General features: G+C 46.3%; 1 protein-coding gene across 6 annotated transcripts in view; it reads left to right on the forward strand.

The window, feature by feature from the left end:
• Window positions 1-23,715, forward strand: part of SERTAD2 (SERTA domain containing 2) — a 79,190-nt gene that overhangs the window by 44,952 nt on the left and 10,523 nt on the right. For 2 of the 6 annotated variants that reach the window (XM_054630197.2, XM_077175983.1), the window contains exon 2: window positions 11,739-11,896. The exons of 1 other annotated variant lie outside the window; for it this stretch is intronic. The gene's annotated coding sequence lies outside the window, so the exon portion shown is untranslated. Of the gene's footprint in view, window positions 1-11,738; window positions 11,897-12,341; window positions 12,687-12,808; window positions 13,084-23,715 lie in introns of those variants that run through there. 3 more of the 6 variants (XM_077175986.1, XM_054630198.2, XM_077175985.1) reach the window with 3 other exon arrangements.

Here is a 23,715-nt window from a genome sequence, read left to right on the forward strand (position 1 = left end):
TGTAGGGATTGGCAGGAAGAGAGGGGCACATAGGAATCTGCAGAGGGCCACAAAGAATAGACTCACAAGGATCCACAAGCTACGTGCAAGATGTGCAGGAAAGCCAGGGAAAGCAAGCCTGTTGTCAGCAGGTTTGAATGCACCGCCCTATTGGAAAGCGTGAAGGGATCTGCAAACTGTGGAAGATTGGAAACCACAGACATAAAGCAAATGAGAGGTGTAGGCCCTGCCCTGAGGATGTTTACAGCATGACTTCGTGGATGAGGAAGGCTGGACTTGTGTGGAGAGCTCAGGAAATCAAAACACACGGCCTTGACTTTCATTTCCACAATAAGCCAACCCGTAGTTTCCCTGTGCTTCATTTCTTCAATTTGCAGAATGAGGCAGTGGCTCTTCTGCTGAAATGCTGAAATGACAGTCCGCTGCTTTCCTTGCCTGACCCGTTACTCCAAACAAGCATCCAGCCCCAGGAGTTATCCTCCTCCAGATGTTTCAGAGTTCCCAGAGCCCTTCATGATACCTGCCTCATGGGATGATCTGGTCCCTTCACAGTCATGTGTGTTACACATCAGAAATGTAGATCAGCCCTTCCCTGGCTGTGGTCACTCCTTCATTCCTTTGCTATAGTTGGGAGCTTCTGAGGAGGAGAATGGATCAGGAACAAATGACCATGAGGAAATGTGTTTCTTCTGCTCCTGATCAGCCCAGGCTCGTCCTGGCAGAAAAGAGGATGTTGATGGGAAGGCAGAGAGACAAACTCCACCTACCCCAGCCATTAGGCTTGGACAAGCCTTGGGTAGCTCAAAATTCTGGTGTGCTCTTGTATTCTTTCTGAAGTGGGGACATGCCAGCAAGCGGGCTGGTGAGCTGCATGGTCAAACTGAGTCAGCACTTGGGAGTGAGGAAGAGAAGGAGATGGACCTCTACAGCAGGTAGGGAATTTAATCCCTACTCTGCCTTGCTGATGTTGGTCATGAATGGGGGCCAGCAACAGGAGAGGCTGCTTAGCTTGGGAGGCTGTACGTGACTTAAACAAAGCTCCCACCACATAGATGTTTCACATAAAGGAAGAAAGGTGATATGTGTTCATTTAGTTCACTGTAACTCTGTGGTGACAGTGACCCTCGCAGTATTACACCTCTAATGTTGAAGTGCCTTCTAGCTTTTGCTGCTAATTCCTTTTATCCTGTGTCATTGGTTAGGGATTAAGGAAATCATGCAGATCACTAAGATCTGCTTGAAGGAGTCTTCAGTGACTTGCTTTTGTCTACCGATCTTTGCTGAAGGAATGTGATTTACTTGTTTTTCTTTAGAAAATCAAGCTTTCTGTTCCATCAAAACATAGTTCCAGGTTGAAGGTGGAGGAGAGCTAGAAGTGTTAGTGTGGTGGGTGTGTAAACACCTTTTAACTTATATGTTAAAGCATCTTGGCTCTTCCAAGTAACTAGAGAACTACTTTGTGATGCATTTCTCTGTCTGAGATGAATTTTGAATGCCAGCAAGATAATGAGATTTATCAAATAAAAAGCCTGTCTTTCACTTTGTTCAAGCTTGGCCTCATGCCTCAAATACATGGAGTTTAGCTCAGAAGCAGCTTGTAATTTGTATCACAAAACCACCGTGTGTAATTGGTGATGGATGGTGGCCACTGGGCTGCAAGGGGAGGTTTGCAGTGGGCCGTGCTGACGGCTCCCGCTGACATTTGCGCCTGGTCGAAGTGGCTGCAGGGGGCAGGGGACCAGCAAATGGTCACCAGGAGGCCTCTGTGGGAGAGGCTGAGGAGGTGTTTGCCTTCATCAATCAGGGATTCAGGTTTAATGTCAATCATTCTTTAGCATGAACTTGCAGGATGTTCACAATGCAAGACACAGTGCTGCTTTTAACGTGTATGGGGAGATGATTCAGGACTCATACAGCTGCTTCAGTGATCTGGTAGTATACATCCCATTATCATTATTCACTCACATTATTCACTGTTAGAAAGCTTTCTAACAATTCATGATATTTCTCAAGCTCTCATCCCCTCCTCTCTCTTTCTAAAAAAACTAATTTAATTTTATTATTATTATTATTCAGATTCCTGCTGTATACATCCCCCAAGCAGGTGGGAGGGGGAGTTGGTGGGTGATGACTTGGCTTTGTTGGAACTTCACTTAATGCAGGGTGGGGGCAGAGAAAATGAAGCTAAATTACGCAGATCCTGAAGGCACAGCTAGTGCACTGCATCACTTGTGAGCATGACTAGAACTGAAAATGAATCACAGCCTTGTTAGACACGGTATGTGTCAGTGCATGTGGGCAGAAATATCATTCAGCGAGAGAGAGAAAAAGACAGAGAGACTACATCTTTTAAAGTGTGCTGGTCCCACTGAAATCTCTGTAGTATTTAACCTAATGGGTGAGAGCTGGGAAACAGTGGGACAGTTGCTCTATGATACTTCACCGTGTCAATTTTTATTCCTTTTTGAAGGTTCAGAGTCTGCATTCAGAAGGAGTCTGCATTTGTCAGCAGTGACATCTATTTTCTAAACAAGAAAAGGTTATAATTGCAAGCTCAAGTTTGAACCCACTGCTGAGGACTTTAAAATACAACCACCCATTTGGGGCTAGGTTTGAATGTGGAGTTGCTTCAGCCTGTGTGTTCATTGTGCATTAGGAACCAAATGTGATTTGCTCTTTGTGTAAACTTTTGATGGTTGCATGTGCACACGAACACACAGTACACACACGTGCACACTGAGCCAGTTCACATATTCCAGAGACAAAAATCCAACCTGGAACTGTTACCCTGGTTCTTGCAGCTGTATAATTCAAACATTCTATTTCTAGAATGGAAATTGGTTTGCAGTTCAGTGTGACACAGCCACATCAGGTGATTTGTTGGAGGAATGCTGGAATCAGCTGGCCACTAAAACCTGCTATATCTCTGCTTGTGTTCCAGAAGATATTTGCCACAAGTGATAGCAACGTTCCTAAAGAAGCTCTACTACCTCCTGCAGAGACCTATCCATAGCAAGCAGCAGCCATCTTAAAATTCCCCCCTTGGCACACTAAAACCACACTTTTTCTAAGTGTGGAACCAACAGTGTATTCTTTAAGGGATTTTGGTTGTGCATTTTTGAATGTTGTGCTTGGTGCCTGTGCTCAATCATTGGCCTGTTATGTGTGATGTGTTGTATAATTTAAAAGCTGATGAGTCTAGGCACTAGCCAGAGTTTTTAATAAGTGGCTGGAGATGTGTGTTTTCTCCTCTATCCCCCTCCCACAGACCAGGTGCTTTGTACTTTCTGAACATGCAGTGGTTTTTGAACATTGTGAAGGATGTAAACTGCAGCTGAGAACACAATAGTGCACCTCCCCTGGCCAAAAAAAAAAAAAAAAGAAGAAAAAAGGATCAAAACTCCACCATCAGTAGCTTTCTTAAATCCTAGTCATCATGTGGCATTCCTAGAATGTCCATACTTACTAAATGAAAGAGGGAAAATAGGGATAGCTTGTGATTTTCTGACTCTTAACAGGACTTTTCTGGGAGGAAGGCAAGGAAGGGATCCGTACTTGTGACAAGTTAAAAATAATTTTTAATTACTTAGAGTAAGAACATGTTCTGAAAAGTAAAGATTTTGGACTTAATGTGCATGGAACAAAAGGCCGTTGTGAGCTCTGTACGAGAGTTGCTGTGAGTTTGTATTCTGCCCTTTTTTTTCTGTGGGAGTTATTTCCTGTTGTTGACTAGAGTTCTTTATTTAGAACCACCTAGCTACTGAATGACGGCTCGCTTGCAAGAAGAAAAAGTGTGATTAAAACTTGCTAAGGCTTATTCCAAGATCTCCCTACTTCCATTTATTTAAGGGGAATCTTTGCTAAATGAAAGAAAGTGAAGTTCAAAACAACAAATGCATTTCCTTCTCATTATTGTGCCCACATCAGCTGTGGCAGCTAGCAAAAAGATCTTGGGAGCCTGAGGTCTTTCACCTGAACATCTCATGGAAGACAGTGTTTGTCTGACAGAGGTGATTTGGTTTGGGTTGTTCTGGTTTTAAAACTGAAACAAACCCATCAAACGCCAGGCCTCCCTTTTTGCTGGCAGGAGTAATGCACTGATGTTCTTGGGGGCAGCTCTTTCTATGAACCTCACAGGTTGAGTAAGGAGTGGGCACTTGCACTTTCCCAGCTGCTCAGAGAAGGAAGAGTTTCTTTGAAGAGCATTGCCAGCAAAAAGAAGTTTCTGTATGCTGACCTGCTTGGCAATAGTATTTGGGTATCTGTGTGGAGTCAAATTATCAGCAATTTGACAGCTGCCTAACTTCTTTTGCTCTTGTGGCAGGGTCTGAACATCCAGCAAGAGTACAGTAAAGTTAGCAGAAGAGCAGATTCTGAAGGAAAAAGAAAAAAGAAAAAGATTTAACATGAAGGTTAACTCTACTGTAGGTAATAGGTAAGCAAGCAAAGTAGCTGGGGTTTATTATGAATTTTTTGCTTAGCAGGAAACGTACTAGAAATGTCCCCTGAGTGTGGATGATTAGAAAATGCATTGGGGCATGAGTGATAGCAGATGGACAACCATCCCTCCTTGGCTTGGCTGGCCCCTTGCTGTGAGCCTCTGGCAGAGGGTGCCTCTTTCTGCTCAGCTCTTGCAAAGAGTCTGGTGCCTCTCTCTGCAGTAGCTGGGACTGGCTGCTCTGGCTGGGCAGGGACTTCACTCGGCAGGCGGGAGTTACGGCTCAGTCGTTAGCACCTTCCCTTTTACAAATGAATCCTATAGAAACTGGTTTGCAAAGTTGAACCTCTGTAGGAAAGTGATCTCTGTGAAAGAGAGGGGGGTTTGGGAGCCTTCTGCCCATCCCACGTGTGCTGGGAAAGTTTGTGGCTGGGAGAAGAAGCAGGGAAAGCCTCAGTGATACACCTCGTGTTATTTTCCTCTCCTGCTGCTGTGCAGTGGTCAAACGAGGGACTCAGTAGCAGCACCATCAACGGGAATGCAGCTCTTCCTCCTTGTTTCTTGGGTCCATTCTTTTCCCTTGACTTGTTTCCCTCTGTACTCCAATTGTGCCTCTGTTTTGCCCCCTCGCCACGGTTCAAATAAAAATAAAAGGAGTCAATTATTACTGTTTGAGCTACCTGCTTATGGCTGTCACAGAAAACCACCATAGTTTATGCCACATGCAGCACCTTCTTTCCTACCTCCATGCCATCCCTGCTCAGGACATCTCTTTTTTTTTTTTTTCTTTTTTTTTTTCATGCTATTTTCGTTTGCACCCCTGGAAATGTCCACACGTGCTATGTCCTATGGGTGTGACCAGGCAGGAGAGCTGCTTCTCTCCTCTTCCAGACCCTTTCCACATTTCAAGGACATTAGCACCCCGGAATCGCTGTGGGAGGAAGAAAGAGACCATTAAGAGGTGTGAAAGGAAGGGGACTCTGATGATAAATGGTGGATTTTCAGCTTTTTTTCCTTTGTCCTGTTGGTAGGACCTAAATGCTGGGTGGGTTTGCAATGATTTAGTGTTTCATCCTTGCTTGGGAATACTAATTAGGTGTAAACCTCTTTTAGCCTTTGGCTAATGGTCACTATAAATGAACAGCTTCCTTTAAAGTGAAAGAACATAAAAAAAAGGTTAGAGAAGAACCTAAATTAATTTGTGCAGTTCTCTTTTTCTTCAGAAAGATAAAATGGATTTCTGACGGTTACAGGGTGGTTTTAGGTAAAGAAATGCAGACATCACCCACGGTCTGTTTACCTGCATATGCAGTATGAGCTTCTGCTGACTCTTAGCCGTGCTAGCACTGGGGAATGTAGAAAGACAAAATGAATCATTACCACAGGCATAGTCACTAAAAGCATCTGATGTGCTCATTCAGTCTTTTTTTTTTTAATCTCCTCTTTGCACATAATCTAAGGAGTTACACATTTTGTGAAGGGTTAAAACAGAAAGATTTGTGCATTCACTGCATTGACTCAATGAGTTCAGTTCTGTATGAACTTCAATAATTTGTAGAGGAACAGAATGGCAGTGGGAGTTAATGCTGCTACATTTGATGTTCTTGTGCTAGGTTTTCTGCCAGCTCCTTTTTTTTTTTCTTCCTCTTCTGAATTTGGCCCTACAGATTCAACTTCTGTTTTATTGGGGTTTGTTGGTTTTGGCTTTTTGCTTTTTTTTAAAAGAAGTGGTGTAGGTCACTCACCGTTTATTTAAAATTAGACCCTCAGAAACCTCTGTCTGAAAGGAGTGCAGATAAACATCGTCTGTAAAGAATTTTGCACCTGGGACAGTCAGAGAAAGAATTTATCACTGCAAATTGGAATTACTTTGAAAGTGCCTCTATCTTGGTAAGCATTCTTTGAATCTAGAGGCTCTAAGGAGCTGCAGAAACTAGTTTTAAACAATAGGCCCAAGCCCCCAAATCTGCATAGGATCATTAATGTGCTTTACAGGTTGTATTCCAGCCAGCAAAAGCAGCTATAGGTGAGTGCATTCATTTGGATGTCCATGTATTAACTCATGTTTTCATATAAATAAGGATTGAGATAGCTTGTTGTTTGGTTGGTTTTTGTTTTGGTTTGTTTTTTTTCTGGTAATGCATCTGAGCACAAACACGTTTAACTCCAGTGACATGGTTTAAGTCCTGCTTAACATTAAAATGCTGTGCAACATCCTACATCAGCATTGTAGCCACAACACCATTTCCATTGTGCCCTCCCAGTCTCAAACTTCTTGTAACTGTTATATAATGCTTTAATGCAGCAAATCTGAGCAGGAATATCCACTTCTAGAAGCCTCTGGTCACCCCACTGGTGGCCCCATTTGGTCTCTCAAGCCTTTGGCATCTGAGCAGGGTTGAGCAGCTGCCTATGCACCCAGGCCTCTTTCCAACCTGCCTATGCACCCAGGCCTCTTTCAGGTTTCAAGGGTGTTTAGGGGCATCTGTGCTCCAGAAATGTATGGCTCCATGGAGAGCTTTGTAGGAGTAGCTTTGCTTCAGGAGAGGGCTGTAGTGTGTGCAGCACTCAGGGTAAGGCAGAGCAGTAGAGCTGTTCTCCCCTGGTGAACCAGGAGCAGGTGGTCCCTCAGCATTGGGGATGTGGTGGGGACCTTTGTGCTGAAGTGTGTGTGGCTTGCATGTTTGACAGCCCCACGTTGTTAAGATTTTCAGGCTCATGTTGGGTTTGTGCTCAAGGCTGGTGGGTGGCCCAAAGGCTTCTGGCTTGATTGCAGTGACATCTGTTTACACCAGTGGTTAATTAGGCCTGAAGACTGGCCATCTCTATTTTTCTCCACCGTTTCTGTGTTTTTTCTTGATTAGAAGTATTCCCTCCTTAGCTCTAAAACAGAAGCTTTGGTTTTATCTGCAGATTTTTTTCCTCTTGATCCACTGGCCCTGGTATGAGATGAATATCAGGACATCAGCGTAGCCTCTCTTCAAAAAAGTAACCAAGTGTTCCAGAAAAGAATGACTTGTGCTTTTGATAGAGACTGCAGAGTGAGCATTGAAAGGGAAAGAAAAGCAGCCTGAAATTGTTTAAAACTCAGCTCAGTGCAGAGTACAATTCACTGTGTTACAAGAAGCAGGATTGGAAAGGAGAGACTGTTTTAGGAGCCTGTGTGCCATACAGGCAGTGCCAGTGTGAACAGTCTGGCCTGGGCCAGGAATGAAGCACATCTTGCAAGGGATGCAGCCTGAATAGGATTTGGAAAGGAACACAGAGTTTTATTAAAAGGCTGAAAGATGTAAGGAGATACACAGTGATGGTAGGCAGCCAGAACCTCTGTCAGAGGACAGTCTTTCAGCTGGAGCAAAGATGATGCACACCAACAGTCTCCAGAGGACTGGGAGTGCACAGGGAATTACAGAGGGAGGGAGTCATCTCCCTGCATGGGGAATGCAGCAAAACCTCCTCTGACTAAGCCAGCTAATGCACACTGCTTCTTTTTTTCTTTCCTGATAATCCTGTTCCATAATATTTCCTTAATAATTTAGTATGTGAGGAGTAGCCCTTCTGAAAAACATCTAAATCACCAAATCTTACATTCAGATGAAATCTTGCTACCCCTGTCGTTTGCACGCACTCGGGATTTTTATTTGGTGTGGATATTTGAGAGTTATCCTGGAGTTAAGAGTTGGGTTCTTTCCCTTAATTACTTAATGAATTTACCATGTGGCACAACCCTTGGTACTGCCAAGCAATAGCTTCCTATTACTAGACTGTACAGGCCTGATCCTGCATTACCAAAGCCAAAAGCAGTATTTGGGAACCAACATTTTCATCAAAATCTGTAGGAAGCTTAGAATAACTATACAAAAGGGGTTAGTTGCACTCAGAATATTGATTCATGATCTCCCTCGTTTTTTGCATGGCTGTTCATTTTACCCAAAGAAGATCAACTGCCCAACTGGACATATAATATATGATACTGCATTAAAACTAAGGCTGCACTTGGTCATACTCATTAATTAAACTGATTTCTCCTGTAGGGTTTTTTTTTCCTAGAGAACTAACCGAGAATAATAATTAAGCACGTTATGCATTCTAGGGAACGGTGTTTCTCCTACTGCCACAAATACATTAAAGGACAAAAATATAAACTAAAGGAGAAAATGAAGGGGGGAAAAAGAGCTAAAACTGGAGTGACATGAGTGGATCATCATGGTTTTTACTGACTCCTGTGCTTTAGGACACATGGGACAGCCGTGTTAGAGTTGTAACAGCAGAAAATAAGAAAAAGCCATTGAAATCCCAAGGAAAGCTGCCCAGCTCCCAGGTGCAGCTCCTTGCCTGCTTGTGTACAGGTGCAGGCTGAAGTAATGCAGCACCTCAGTTTTTTACTGAGGAACTTGTTTTTTATTTGTGGCTGAGCCTCTCACATGAGAAGGGTCCTACTCCTGGAGGTCAGTGCTGAGCCTGAAGAGAGCCTGCACAAGGTGTGAGCAGTGTTTCACCGTGCCTTTGCTTGCAGCATGCTTTCTCCTTACCCAGGAGAGCCTCGCTGCTCAGGTGGAACAAGCAGCTCTGCTGTAGGCAGGCCCTTTGTCTAGCTTCTCCCAAGGTACCATTGCTGAGGGGGTCTTTATTTGCAAAAAGTTGTCTGCTCTGGGAGGCAGTATTTGGTGTTTGCCTGCCAGCTTCTGCATGCACCAAAACAAAGACATCCAGGGAGAAAATGAAGTTGTGTTGAACAATTACCTGATGAAATCTCATAGTATTCATATGTATTGCAATCAGAAAGGAAAAGGCCAAAGATGCAATTAGAAGCATAGGAAGCAATTCACTCCCTCTATTTTTGAAATATGCAAGGGATGCCAACATTCCAGCACAAACTTTGCCACTCTTTCCTAATTAGCATCCGTATTGATGGGCAGATTACCTGGCAGTCTGTAGTGTTTCTAATGAATTGATTTATGAAGTCCAGTGTCTGTTTCCCCATTCCCAATGTTTGATTTCTGTTTGTTCATTTATTACCTTGTTCATTTATTTATCTTCAATGCAGGGGTGGGTTTTGAATTATTTTTGTGAGACCTGGCCTCAATCAGACAGGCATTGACCATCCTTGCTCAAAGACAGGGCTGCACTCAGACTGTGCCTGTAGCCCACATCAGGTCGGTGCTGCTGCAGAAAGACACAGCTCAGCTCCTTCTCTTTTACTGTGTCATCTTCACATGTGAGCAGCTCAAGGGCCTCTGTCAAGGCTACAACTGCACAGCTAAACCTGTGTTACTACTCCCTGGGAAGCCCATACATACATGGTTCTGAAATGGGATGCATTTTGGGTGGCTCCTCCTTGCAGACGCTCAGACTATTCCCCCTCCTGCTCCCGCAGGCTCTGGAAACCTCTGCCGACACACTTCCTAGCACGGCATTTTGTGGCTCCATTGCAGGCTGCTTCTCCGTGCTTACTGAAGTGCTCAGGCAAACTGCATTTGGGTCTTGCAGACACCCTCTGGTAAGGCTTCTCCAGAGCTGCAGAGCAGAGTTTCTTGGCCAGAAAGGTCTCCCTCAATCAGGTGTGAGGCCATGTGAGGAGCAGGCAGCCGCGGGATTATTCTCCTTGCCTAGCCCAACCTCGTCCCGCCGCGCTGGAGCCTGTGCTGTGCACGAAGCACAGGAAGGAGCTGTATTCATATCGATTCGTATCGTGACCTATGCTCAGCTGGGAGTGCTTCTGAGTGTGGATGCAGGTTGTACTAGTTGTGTTCAGAGGCACAATCTGAGTTACAGCGTGACTGTAAACTCCTGCCAAGAAAGACTCGGGAGAGTTACAGTAGGAAACAGAAGGGGCGGTGAGCTTTTTCTTATGCTGGTGTAAAACTGGAGCAACCGAGCGAAGTCAGAAGCGTTTAAAACTCGAATGACACAGGCTCAGGCTTTTTACTGCCGACTGTATCATGGCAAGGGCTGTGCGCATCGGGCTGGAGCCCAGCTGCTTATTTAGCAAATGTTTGTGGTTCTGCCTCTGGTGCCGGTGATAGCGTGCACACACCCAGGCACGGGCACTGTAAACCTGCTGCGGACTTTGAGCTCCGGAAGGCAGGCGCTGCTCGGCTGGGCGCATCCACGGCGCAATTGCGCAAGGCCAGATCCCGCTGAGTTACAAATCTGGTGTAAAGGAGGGTGGAATGGGGCCCCGAAATTCAGTGAATCTGGCATGCAAAAAAAAAAAAAAAAAACCAACAAAAAAACACAACAACAACAAAAACCAAACAACCTAGCCAACAATGTGCAAGTAGTACAAATATTCTGTGTGGCTTTTGAGTAGGCAGAAGCCCACTGAACAGGTATCACTCAGGCCCTAAAGAAGATGAACCTTTTCCTTTTATTTAGTGATTTTGTTGTGGTAATTTAGTGATTTTGAAGCTGGTAATTTCAGGGAGAGACTAGTTTCCCCAGGCAGAGGGACCAAATTTCAGTGCCTTGCTGCTGGAAAGTATCCAGCCAGGGAGATTCTGGTTTTAATGTTTGCCAGCTCCTGGGCAATTCGCAAATCACTCGTCAAAATCTAGTAAATGGCTCGTGAATTGCTTTGCAGATTGGTCTAGGGCTAACTCTGTGCCACAGATAAGGGAGGAGAGAGCTTGGATCTCCTCAAAGGAATAGCACGGGTGGAAAGGGAAAGGTGTGCTGAGGCCTCCAAACCTGCAAAATAAAACGTCAGTTTTTAGGTCTGATGTCCTTTCTTTTATTTTTAGTGAGTTCAGCAGAGTGCTCAAGTGCCAGTCCTGGCGTTTTAACATCAAGGTGATGGGGCCTTTTCAATTCTAATTTTAAGAATCCATAAAATCAGCAGCTAGTCTCCTTTTATTTTGGCAGATTCACTGTTTTAATGGTTTGGTGTTGTTTTTCCTTTGTGAATTTTTGTCAGATACAGTTTCCAGAGCAAGGAAACCTTTCTTCTAAAGGTATCCTTTTCCTTTTCGGTTTTCTAACTGCAAATGGAACTTAGTTTCTAGTAAGACTATCATCTTGATTGATCACAAATCATTACAGACCGTTTTGAGCATAATACCTAAAAGAGTCGTGGTATTAATGACTAATAATCGCCTTTATATTAGGTCTTAAAGCTTTATTGTCCCGAAGTACAACCGGTTTAGTGGAACATGAAAGGCCGGAACGATCCGAGATGCCTGCTGGGGCTACAGCCAAAACTGTGAGGTGTTTGAATCGCCTTTAACAGCGCCGGCTGGGATTACAGCCCCTTTCAAAACTCAGTCATTGAGGTGACTTAAAATAATCATCTTCTTTCCAGATAGCGCCTGGTGCCGAGCGCTTCCCTCCTTCCCCCAAGTCTTCGCGCGCTCGAACATCTCCGTTTGGCCTCATTTTTGTGCTTCGGTGGTATCTGCACAGCCCAAATTAGCAGCGAGGATTCCACGGACGGGGGCCGCCGCCTCCCTCGGCTCCCAGGTGAGGTCCCGGGGCGGGGGGCGGCCGGCAGCGCCCCGGGCTTTCTCCGCATCCTCCCCTCGCCCCTGCTGTGCTTGGCCGGGCCGGGGGCTGACCGGAGGTGCGGGGGGGAGAATTTTGGGTTGTACCGGGACAACGCAGGGCCAGCCCCACGCGGGGAGCAGGGCTGGCAGAGCCCCGTGCCCCGGCCGGGTCCCCGCCACCGGATAGCAGGGATACTTGTCATATTTGCGGTCGGGGCGCGCTGGCACCCGCCTTTGTGCCGGCCCGGCGCTCCCCGGGGAAGCCGCGGCGGCGGCGGGGGCCGGGGCACGCGTGGGCAGCGCGGGGAGCCGGAGCGGGGGAGGAGGAGGAGGGGGAGGAGGAGGAGCAGGAGCAGCGGCAGCAGCCGCGGGGGTTGGGGGGGCGGGGGAGGAGGGCCGGGGCCGAGGCGGAGCTTTGACGCGGGCCGGAGGGTGAGGAGCTCGCCGGAGCCGCCCCTGTCGTCAGTGCTGGCGGCAAGTGCTGGGAGCCGGGGCTGGTGGTGCCTCCTCCTTCTCCTCCTCCTCCTCCATTGTATAATGCTGCGTGATCGCAGCCGCCGGGGCAGAGCGGAGGCTTAAATCCTCACGCCGCCTGCTCCTGCCTCCTCCTCTTTTCCTCCTCCTCCTCCTCCTTTCCTCCTCCTCCGCATCCCACCCGGCCCCTCCCCGGAGCGGCGCGGCGAGGAGCGACATATGGAGCTGCTCTAGGGCGAGAGTTTCCGACCTCCCCCTCTCCATGCTTTAGTTCTCAGGTGGAGCTGCATGTGGTGAGTGGGGCTGGGGGGCTGCGGGGCATCGGGGGGGGGGGGGGGGCGGGGGGCGGCGACACTCCTCCACCCCCTCTGGCTTTGCGAGTCATCAGGGCTTGTTATATCTCTACCTTTAAATTGGTGCCCGGGCAGAGGAGCCCGGGGTGGGGATCCTTCCCGTCTCCTCCGGGGTGGGGGGGTTCGTGCTGAGATGAGCAGAGGAGGGAGAGCGGCGAAGTTGACCTTAAAATACGCCCCCCTCCCCCGCCGGTGCGGGGGGATCCCGAGCCGAAGCAGGTGCGGGTAGCTGGAATGTACTTTTCTATCGAGGTGGCTGTTCCGGCCCCGGTAGCGCGGCCGGTTGTGCTCTCCGGAGCCGGGCTCCCTCCGACGCCAGGAAAGCCGCGCCACCCCGGTAAGTTCGCGTGTGCGCCGGGGAGCCCCTGGAGCCGGGGGCTGCAGCCCGGCTCCGTTCCCCTAGCAAGAGCGGGGGATTCGGGGAACCCCGAGAAGTGCGTCCTGTAGTGCCGAGGGAGCTAAAAGGGCCTGGGGGAGACTTTCACTCCGCTGTAGCAAAGCTGACATATGGCTGGGCAGGACCCGGCTGGCCCCGCTGCCCGGCCCTTTTCAGGGGTTGGTGTTAGGGCTGGGGATTAGCCTGTCTTTTCCCTGAGCAATAGCGCGCATGGGTCTTCCTTGGGAGCACCGCCAGCGCGGAGAGACAGAGGCGTCTGGGGGGAAATTTGTGAGTAAGGAGGTTCATCTTTTGGAAGCGACGGCAAAAATGTATATTTATTAGGATTTTCTTCGGGGTGGATCAACACTTGAAGAAAAATCCTTTTACGGTGCCACTTTGATTTAGAGCGTTGGCTGCTTTACTCACATCAGGATCTGGAAAAATAAGTTATTCCTAAGCATGAAAATAGAAGTACAGTTACCTGCTGTCATTTCTTGCATTTTGTGAAACACAGCTGGAAAAGCCAGGGCCACTTTAGTTGGAAATCTATGGAGAGGCTTGTGTGCTGTCCAGTGGGCCCCTCGGTGGCTGATTTACAGCTGTGGGTCAGCTGCTGGTGTAAAATAAAGCGAATCTGCCCATTTTATCTCCATCCGGGGGGGGCTGTCAGCTTCTCCAGCCGAACTTCAGTGCAGCACGCCAGAGCTGTTCCGTGTGGCAGCGTGTGCTCAGACACATCCAAGGCTCTCGGGAGCAGGGAAATCCAGGCTTTTTTCATCTGGTGCCTGGTGCAGTCATCAGGGTGACTCTCGCTGCCCGCCAGTGAGTGCTGGATTTTGCCACTCTAGAATGCACTATTGCTCAAACAACGGTGGGAGAGGACTTGGGTGCCCCAAACACCAGTTTTATATTTGTGTCTCACAAATGAATGAGCACTTGCAATGTGTGTGACTTCAAACAACGCTTTCTTAATTCTGATAATTTTAGGCATGCATCTGCACAAGTGAAGGTTCCTGTGTCTTATGGACTTCTCACAGGGTACAAAATTGACAGAGGCACTTCAGTTTGCATCTAAGGGCACAGGAAGCTTTCACGTGGTAAAACAAGCTATAAAAATGAATTGTGTTTTCAAGTAATTGCTATAGAAATTAACCAACTGATTTAGCAGTGTAAATTGAAAGTAGCCCTTTCTGGCTGAAGTTAAAATGCATGCCTTTGACATAATAGGATGGCATCTTTGGGCTCTGATTTAACATAATGAGCCAGGTGGTGGTAGAGAGAGGAGGAGGATTAGGAGTTTGTGCTGCTGGACAGGTACCCAAGAGCGTGTCCTTCGGAATACTTCCATTGTTCAGGCAAGTATTGCAGCATCCAATGTAACAGCTCTAGATAGTTCTCCTCTCGTGACTGATCCTGCTTCCATTTAAGTTGGTAGCAGCAACCACCCACTCCTTTTCTGCAGGAACTGGATTGGACTGCTGAACAAACGAAGCTAGACTTTGTGCATATTAAAATGCTGCTTTGATTTTTGTGTCAAGCTGATTTCTTTTTCTCTGAAGCTGATTGGAAACAAACAAAAAGAAACTTGATAGCCATAGGTCCTTCAGGTTTTGTCTTAAAGAGCATTAAATACATCTGTAGGTGCTGATTTATTAAGAGTTGTAATTGTGTTCCTTTATACACCTGTTCTTTTTTAATGGGAAAGATGAAATAAAGAGTTTCACAGGGGAAATAATAACATAAATATACCAAGTGCTCAAATTGTCTGCCTGAGAGGCATCAAGGACTTTGAGATAATGTCCTAATAGCAAGGAGACACTCAAACTTCATATTCAAAATTTATTTTTTTAGCTTCCATGAAGTACAGCAGATTTTATGCAGTATCTAGTTTGAAGGATTTTGTCATCATTCACACAAGCTGCTTTTTGTTTTTCAATAAATATTTCATTGGGAAAACATTTTTTTTAGGAACTCTTGACTTTTTTCACACTGATGTAAAGCACTCCTGGCACAGTTCATCTCTGGCAGTGCTAACACTAGACAGATGATCCAAAGTATTTGTGACTATTTTTGCTTTTATGTAACATCTTAAAAGTGTAATCTGTCAAACAAGGAGAAGGCAGTACTTTGAAAGTGCGAGTAGTCTTCTGGTGATCTACTTCTTATAAGGGCCAGGTAGCAAGAGAGACACCTCCTTTTAACTCAGCTCTGTAGTGTAACTGGCTCACAAGGAGACAGCTCCAGTTGCAGTGGTTCCTAAACATGCACACGAATCAGTGCCAGAAATAGCAGCTTTCAGTTACCAAGTCCAAAGATCAGGAGTGTTTCAAAGGAGAGAGCAAGGTCCAGCTTCAATGTAAGCAAGTTGGCACTAAGCAGAGATCTTTAGTCTTGATGAATCTTTTGCTAATTAGTGGTTTGTGGAAGATGAAATTTGCCAATCTGAGCACAGTGCTCATTTTCTTCAGGGGTGTATAATTGCATGTTTTCTGCCACTTCTTTTGATTTCTAAACTTTCATCAGTCAGAGAAACTGTTGTCATGAAGAGGTGCATGTTTTCTGTAAATGGAGAGAGACTCTCAACATGCGTTAGTTCTTTAATTCTTTTATAAACAGAGTCAATTTTTGTGTTTGCTGTAGTGGAGGCTTCAGGTTTGTTCAGCATTACTAATGCAAACACTATAACAAAAATAAGATAACAATGCTCGGCTGTTCAACACGAGTGGGGAGGGCAAGGCCTGTAAATGCTGTGCTAACGTTGCTCCTGGGTGTGCTGAAGTGTAGCCCAAACTGAGGTCCAAAGCAAACGTGTGGCTGGGAGACAGCAGAGTTTTAGTGGGAGAAACAGGCTTGTGTGTGTCACAGCAGGGTCCCTGCCCTGTCTCTTGGCTGTGTGGGTATTAAGCTCTGTGTCACTGTGCAGAGTAGAAACTGCACTGCCACCACGTCTGCCTCCCCGATGGCTCCTGGTGAGTGTGTCAGATGCTGGCTGTCATTGCTGAGCGGCCAGGAGGAGCTGTGAAGATGTGCTGGCTGGGACATTCCTCCAGCACAAAGGGGATTTTCGGGGTGGGGAAGGCCTGATTCAATGGGCATTTCCAAGGGAGAGTTGGGGCAATCTCCAGGGGTGATGGGTGCAGCCTCACAGCCTTCAGAAAGGGCTTTAAGCTGTGACTAGGGGTGGGAAGGCTTGAAAGGACCAAAGAAACTATCAAGTCACCAGAGAGCAAGTTTTTGGTTTTCATGTGTCTCTTCTTTGAGGGTGGAGGCTCATCTAGCTCAGGTGAGACAGCAACCACCACCACATCAGAGTGACACTGGATTCAGGCTGCTGTAGTGAAATTAAAACCATGCTCAGAGCCCTGCCTTAGGCAAAGTCAGACCACTGTTCTTCAAGTGAGGGGCCACGTTTGGTACCCTCCTCAGCTTGGTGCATAAAATCAGAGGTATTGCCATAGAATGTCTGAAGTTCCCAACCTGTATAACATGATCAGTGTTTTGAGTACCACTGGTTTTAAATTTCTCCTTAATATCACAAATTTCACCTTAATATCACCCTGGAATTGAGTTTTAAGTGGCATTGAATGACATGGCTCTCAGTCTGTGTAATTATTAGGAGCCAAAACCTGTTTACTTTGCTTTCACACCAGTATGGTGTGAAAGCAAATAAACAGTTTGTTTTCAGTGAAGTTAGAATAAAAATTGAATTCTTGATATAGAATACAGAGAGAAGAGTTCAAACATGTGTTGTTTTCTTTTCATGTAATTTTGAAAACTGGGTAGTATATGGAAGTAGCAGAAAAAAGAAGTTCCCTTTTTCAAGGAGTCCTGAATTGGTGGAAAGATCTAAACTTGCCCTAATACTTCCTCAGATGTAACAATTAAAACTTTTTCTTGATCCCAGGTTTTCCACCCTGGAAACCCTTGTACTGCTTGAACCACACTCACCTTTAATGGAAATGTAACAAGTATTGGCTGTTTTCATACAGTTTCTTGTAGTAGCCTCTAACATTAGTCTTAAAAAACCCTCCTGTTGTGCCAGGCAGGCAATAAGGTTGAGTGAACTGTGCTATAGCAAGAACCACCCATGATTGGAGGTAAACTATGCGGATATATGTTGGGGTGGAGATTGAAAGGAGCGTGGAGGGCATATTTGAAGCAGACTGTGCAACTGCTATAGCAGGTCTGACTAGTTTGAGATGCCTAAAGGCAGCTTTGTCTTAACTTCAGGTAGCTGCAAAATGAAGTTTTAAGTCCTAATTCAGAAATACATCATCATCATCTTCCGGTGCCTCCACAAACTTTACTTTTCATGTGTTTTTACAGGCACTCTTTCTCCCTTGGAAAAAAGCCTTTAGTAGGTACACATCCACGTGCATGCATATAATTTGCATATTTTTCAAATATACATTTCATCAAGATAGGAGACTAGCGTTTGTGTGCAAACCACAGTGTTTTTTTTGAACAGTGGTGGTTACATTTTGCTTTCTCACTGCTCTGAGGGCCTTGTGTGAGACAAGCCACTCTATTTCAGCACTTCTGGCACGGCCTGATTTGCTGTGGGTCAGGTCTCGTGCCTGCTCCTGGCTCTGTCGGAGCAGTGCCCTCAGCTCCAGGAGCCTGTGCTGTGGTCACAGGGATTTTGGCCAGGGTACTTCCATGTTGGCTGTCCCAGGGGTCCAATAACCTGCTTGGGTTACCCTGCTGGGACCTGGCTCCCCCTTTGCCCCTCCTGTTCCATCTGCTTGGCGAAATTGGCTCTTCTGAACAACCCTTCCACTTTCCTTCCCTAACTAAAGTGTTCCACAAATAGCCTGTGAATGAATAGAAGAGAGAGAATATTTTCTCTGTGAGTGACACACAGTGTCAAGCTTCCTGTCGCTGCTCTACTTCCCCTTGCTGGCAGGGGCACACACGTGATGTGTGTGTGCTTGGATGAGGACTTTAATTGTGGGGAAAATCAGTATAATATTATCATGGGTGAGGTGAGTGGGTTGTGCCTGACTGAATATGAAATAAAGTTTCAGGCATTTAGTTGCCAGAGCTGTACTCCTTCTGTATTTTCTGCTCTTGATTTCCAAATTTTCTAAACTAAAATTTAGTTTGTGGTTATTTCTTCTATGTTAGTTAACCTGTCCTAACCATGCTTCAAAACACAAACTTAATACAGATATGTGTTGTCAAAAGATGCTGTTAAAAGTGTGCTTTCATATAAGTTTTAATTATTTACTTGAAAATGTCTAAATTACTCCACATAGAAGAGACGTGGGTCCCATGGTGGCTGTTTTAAAGAACATCTCTTTGGTGTAGTACTTTTTGTTGTGAAATCAAGCAGGTGCCACGAAAAATGGAATCTCTTTTGTCTCTAACTCATAGCTATTACAGTTTGAGAATAGCTCAAGGTTGGCCAAAGTTCCCTTTAGTCAGTTTTCAGAAGGATCCTTTGTAGGACATGGAAACACATGTTGTATTTCAACAAATGCATGAGCTTTAGTGCACTGGAGTGAAAGGCCAGCAGTTAGCATCTTATCCAACATCATTTAACACCATCTGAGCAAACTTTCCTGTCAAATTTTAATTATGTTTTAAAAATTTGTTTTGTTTTCACTGGTGGTGGAGAAACATCCAACAGCTTTTTCACCTCTATAAGAGGAGCTTGCAGGGTGAGTGGATTCTTTTTCATAGAATGTATTTGTTTGCAGGGTTGTGTTCCTTTCATTTAAGTAAAAATGTTGAAAACAACTCATGTGCTGTTTAAGCTACTTCAAAAAATGTCAGAGAAACACCTTTCTTTTCTCCTAACTCTCAGTAGCGCAAAACTGGTTAGCAAATAAAATTTGCAGGCCAGAAACTAAAATGACTTGTCATTGCTGGGATTTGTATGATGCATTTGCAGTATATATTTCTTCAGAGGATTTTTTTTTTCCTTTCTCCTCTTCTTCTCTCCTGCCATTTGCTGCTTTTCAGTTTGACTGTGATAATTTATTCAACACTGTTTTCAGAGCAATAACCTACTTTTTGGCAAACCATTCAGTTCTTTCAATAGTGTGGGGTCTCCCCCCTCCATGTGTTTATTAAGGGTCTATGACAAGGGGGAAAAACAAGGTATCTTTGGGGAGAAGATGCTACGATAGGATTCAAACAAAGTAATTATACATAGGTGAGAAAAACTCCTTTATTATACATGAAGGGGTCTCGTCTCTCATGGGTGCACACACAATTCTCATTAACCTTTGCAGGAATTGCACAGGTCCAGTGGAGATGGGTGTACAGTGCTCAGTCCCTGCTCACACTAAAAATAAAAGGCAGCCTGTGCCACGTGCATGCCAATAGAGATGTCGTGTACAACACACCACAACGTCGCCGTCATCCATTGTTCTGTGCGCCCGTGCAGGGGAGGAGGGGTGCACAGCCGGGCTGGCTATTTCATCATTCTCCCTTAGAGCCTGACCAGTAGCATCTTGTCATTACAGACGTGTAATTTTAGCAGTGAAAAAAGTGTGTGTGTGTGTGTTTCCCAGCCTGTGTCACTTTCTGGTAGCTGTTCTAGGTCTTTCAGATGATTGTTTTGAATTTCATTTACAAGCGAGGTGTCTCTTTTTAGACAGCACTTGAGCTGTGCCGGTGCCTGCTGGCTCTGCAGTGGGAAGGAATGGAAGGCAGTCTTTGCTGAACTGGGCCCTGGAGCAGTACACAGCCATCTTAATTGCTGCTGCTCCACCTCTTGAGGAGATGGCTCTGGTTCTCCCAGCACAGAGTTGTGTGCACTGGCTCCAGCATGGCTCCTTGCCCACTGACACAGGAATTCATGGTGTCGTGGTGCTGTCTGTGGTGTGGGACCAGCACCTCCTGCTTCCATGCAAGGAGGCCCCGAGTGCTGCACTTGGGGGAAGAAACAGTGGTGTGGAGCAGGAAGAGCTTCTGGGCTGATCCCAGGGAGGCTTGTGTGTAGAAGCTCTTGCATTAGATGCCAATGCGCCCATATTTTTTTGGGTACCAACAAGCAGAGTCTGCTGAATCAGCTAATCACATAGTAAAGTCAGGGGATCTGGCCCAGTGCTCTGCCTGGTTTGCTTTACTGCAGCTCTGATTTCCTGCTGCTGATGCCCAGGTGTGTAAAGCAGCTCCTGGTCCTTCAGCAGATTGCTGAGCCCATGTGTTCACAGCACAGTAGAACTCAATTCACACTTGGCAGGCCTGGCTGCTTCTTTAACATTTTCACATGGAGACCCAAATTTCAAAACAGCCTCAGCCTGGCTCTTTTTGGTGTCTCTTTGAAGCACAGAGCCCAGGTAAGCTGAAGCCCAGGGAAGGAGGCTCCTGGTGGTGGCTCAGACACTGTTGTGAGCAGACCGCATGTGCAGCCATCCTGGGAAAGGATGTAGAGGAGATTTGGCACAGAGGTGACCTGAGATAAGGGCAGCTTTACCATCTCCTGGAAAATCTCTCTCCTCTCAGTAGGTAGCCCTAACAAAGCATCTCCTGGTAGTGGGAAGGGGGGACAGCTCCACCCTGATCTGACTCAGAGCTGGTGGCTGGTGGTCAGCAGGCCAGTGAAGGGCTGTGGCAGGGTTTGCAGTCATGGACAGTGTGATTCCTAAAGCTTTCAGTTAAGGATGAGACCAAAAAAGGGCAGGCTGGGGGCTTGTTTGCATCTTCTGGGCACTGTTTTATAAGGAAGCACACGGGAAGTCCTGTCTAAAGCAGAACATGTGAGGATTGACATTTTGGCATTGAGATCTTTGAGTCAGAAATTAGTTTCTGCTGGGCAATCCAAACCTGTTCTGCTTTTTTCCAGTAAAGACCACTGCCTGCCTGTATGTGAATGTTAAATAAATGTTTTTCAACCCTGGTGTGTTACCCTGATATATTCTCCCTCTTGCTTTGCACTGAAGAGGAGTTGTCAGAGTTGCACAGGGCTTTTGCTCTTGCCTTCAGCCTCACAGTGGTTTGCAGTGTGCCTTGCTGGCTTTCCATGCTCAGAACCTGTGCGGTCTTGTCCACTTTCTGGTTCTGCCAGGGCAGCCTTTAATGCTTTAACAAGCTAACAAGTGCTCCTCTGATTTAAACTTGCATTAACTTCTGCTACCCTGATAGAATTCCTAATATTATAAACACCCTTAATAACATGGCTATAATCTAGAAAACCTGCTGTCCTTTTTCCAAACAATTACTTAATGAGGCAGTAATTTATTCTAAGCTATATTTATTGGAGCCCATTCCAGCTTTATCAGACGTACTCTGGTTGGATGTGTGCAGTTAGTCAAAAACATTAAAACTGCTCCACTTCTTCCAGGGGAACATGTTACATTTAGCAAACTGACAGCATTAGAAACTGTTTCCAATTTAATAGAAGCATATGTTTCCTGCAAGGCTTAACACGCTGCAGAGTCAGAGATTGCCTTCGACTGCGGCTTTGCCTTTTTTTAGCGTGGTGAAAAGGAGCTGCAAACTGAAGGCAGAAGTGGAGTTTGTGTTTTTGGTTGTTTTGCAGAGATCCTTCTAGCAGGGCTTCGGCGGGCTGCAAGTTTAAGAAACTCTCAAGAAAGTGGTGTGGGCGGTGCACACAGAGCTCTCGCTCCAAATGCAGTTTCTGATCATGAACAAACAGCAAGAGCTTGCTTTGCCCTCTGGGCCTCAAATAGTACAGTATGCAACAAGGGAGAGCAGGCAAGGCACGAGGATGGAAACAGTAGGATCAGATTACAGTTTCAAAATATCGCTGGAACACGTTGGCTGGCGTTACACTATTGACTAGCTTTATAATTGCATTGCTTATTTGCTAGGGAAGGCTTCACCTTACTTTCTGATTAACATGGACACTCCTTTGGGGACCTGGGGACTCCGGGCTCGGGGTATCAAAGGCAAACCCCGTGAGACCTGCACGACTTCAGATGCTTCTCAAATGAGAGTCTGAGCTTCCTCTGTTGTCTCCTGTTTGCCAGAGGTTTCCTTACACAGCCCCTATTGAAGTTCTACTTAGAATAGCCTCTAACAGTTACCCACTATGGTTTTCCTTCTTATTTTGATTTTAACGGGAGAGGAGAAAAGACCCCTGTCACTCAGCTTGCTAGCTGCTTCTTGCTCAGTCTTCACTCTGTGTTTCTGCAGGGAGAGAGAAGCTGCCTTTCTTGCTAAATGCAGGAATGGGGTGCTGAGGAGCTTTACTTGCTTCTCTGTTTCTTCTGGAAGAGCTGAGGTTTACCCATCCACCACAGGAGATGGGGAAGAGTTAGGTCCCTGTAAAATATGTGTGAGAAATACCTGCCACTTAGAATTACTGCTGGCACTGACAGCCTTGCAGTGAAGGCTTGCAAACATAAAAACAATCCCCTGTACTCTCTGGAAGCAGAGAGCTGCCCAGGAGGCCAATTTTTTTATATACTCTAAAGGAGAGTTTTGTAAGTGCTTATTAAACCTCACTCAGTTAAAAAAAAAATAAAAATTAAAAAGGGCAGCCAGAATTAATGTAAAATGTGTCAGGGAAAACAAACTGTAAATACAGAATGTCTGAGCACTGGCCTGGAGAGGACAGAAACCCCTGCACAGCTCCATTCCCTCTACCTCTCTTCGGGGGTTGTGGGATTTGTTTCCTAACTCACATGTGGCATGAGACGACACAATTCTTACCAGGCAGTGTTGTCAGGAGTCCTCTTTAGCCAGGCAACATGGATGCAGTACACTCCAACATGTAAAAAGTGCATCAGATCCTGAGAAAGCAGCCTTGCAGGGAAAAAAAAAAAAAATAAAATTGAAGAAGACTCCCCCCCCTCCCCCCCAGCCCCCATCCGAGCTGGTCGGTTCACACCCTGCAGGCCAGCTGCAGCACAGCACAGGCAGCGTGGCCGTGCAGCTCTGCATGGAACAGGCTGTCCCAGCGCTGGGGATGCTGCCGTGCCAGGCTTTAAACACTCTGGTGTCAGCAGATGAAATCCCCAAGGAGGGGCCATTTCCACCCAGCTCTGGCTGCTGCCTGTGAAAGTCCATGTTGCTTGTTTGCTCCAGCCCTGGAGTTAAACCTCAACACCTGGGCTGCTCAGTTTTCCCCCTTGTTTTGAGCAAGGCTGGGAGAACCTGCCAGGTTTTTACTGGCCTTGCCCTCTGCTTTTCCTTTGTAACTCTGACTGGGAGGAGGGTGCCAATGCTCTCAGATGTCTGTGCTTCCACCTGCTGGGGCAGGTTTGCTGTGCTTTGCCAGGATCCTGCAGGCCAAGGAGCATCCTTCTGTAGTGGGTGAGCCCATGGTCCTGCCCCAAGGGATCTTCTACAGATGTGTCCATTCTCTCTCTCTGCTGTGGCCTTTGGGATGTGGAAACAGGGACACTGAGAGAAAGGTTTACTGGTTTGCCTCCCTAGCTCTAGGGGACAGATACTTTGACGTTGTGGAGACTGGTTACAAGTTCAGGTGGTCCCTCAGGCTGGGTCCAGCAGCACTGAAATACCTCACAGCAGCTCAACCTGCCTCTGTTAGCTCAGAGGATCTTGCCCTTGTCTTGCCAGTTGAACCCAGATGGCATAAAAGGCCTTTTTATTTTGGTCCTGCAGCTATCTGTGCCAAATCCTCATTCTGCTGAAGTCACTAACAAAACA

This window comes from Agelaius phoeniceus, chromosome 3 (genome assembly GCF_051311805.1).
Source record: "Agelaius phoeniceus isolate bAgePho1 chromosome 3, bAgePho1.hap1, whole genome shotgun sequence".
NCBI classification, from domain to species: domain Eukaryota; kingdom Metazoa; phylum Chordata; class Aves; order Passeriformes; family Icteridae; genus Agelaius; species Agelaius phoeniceus.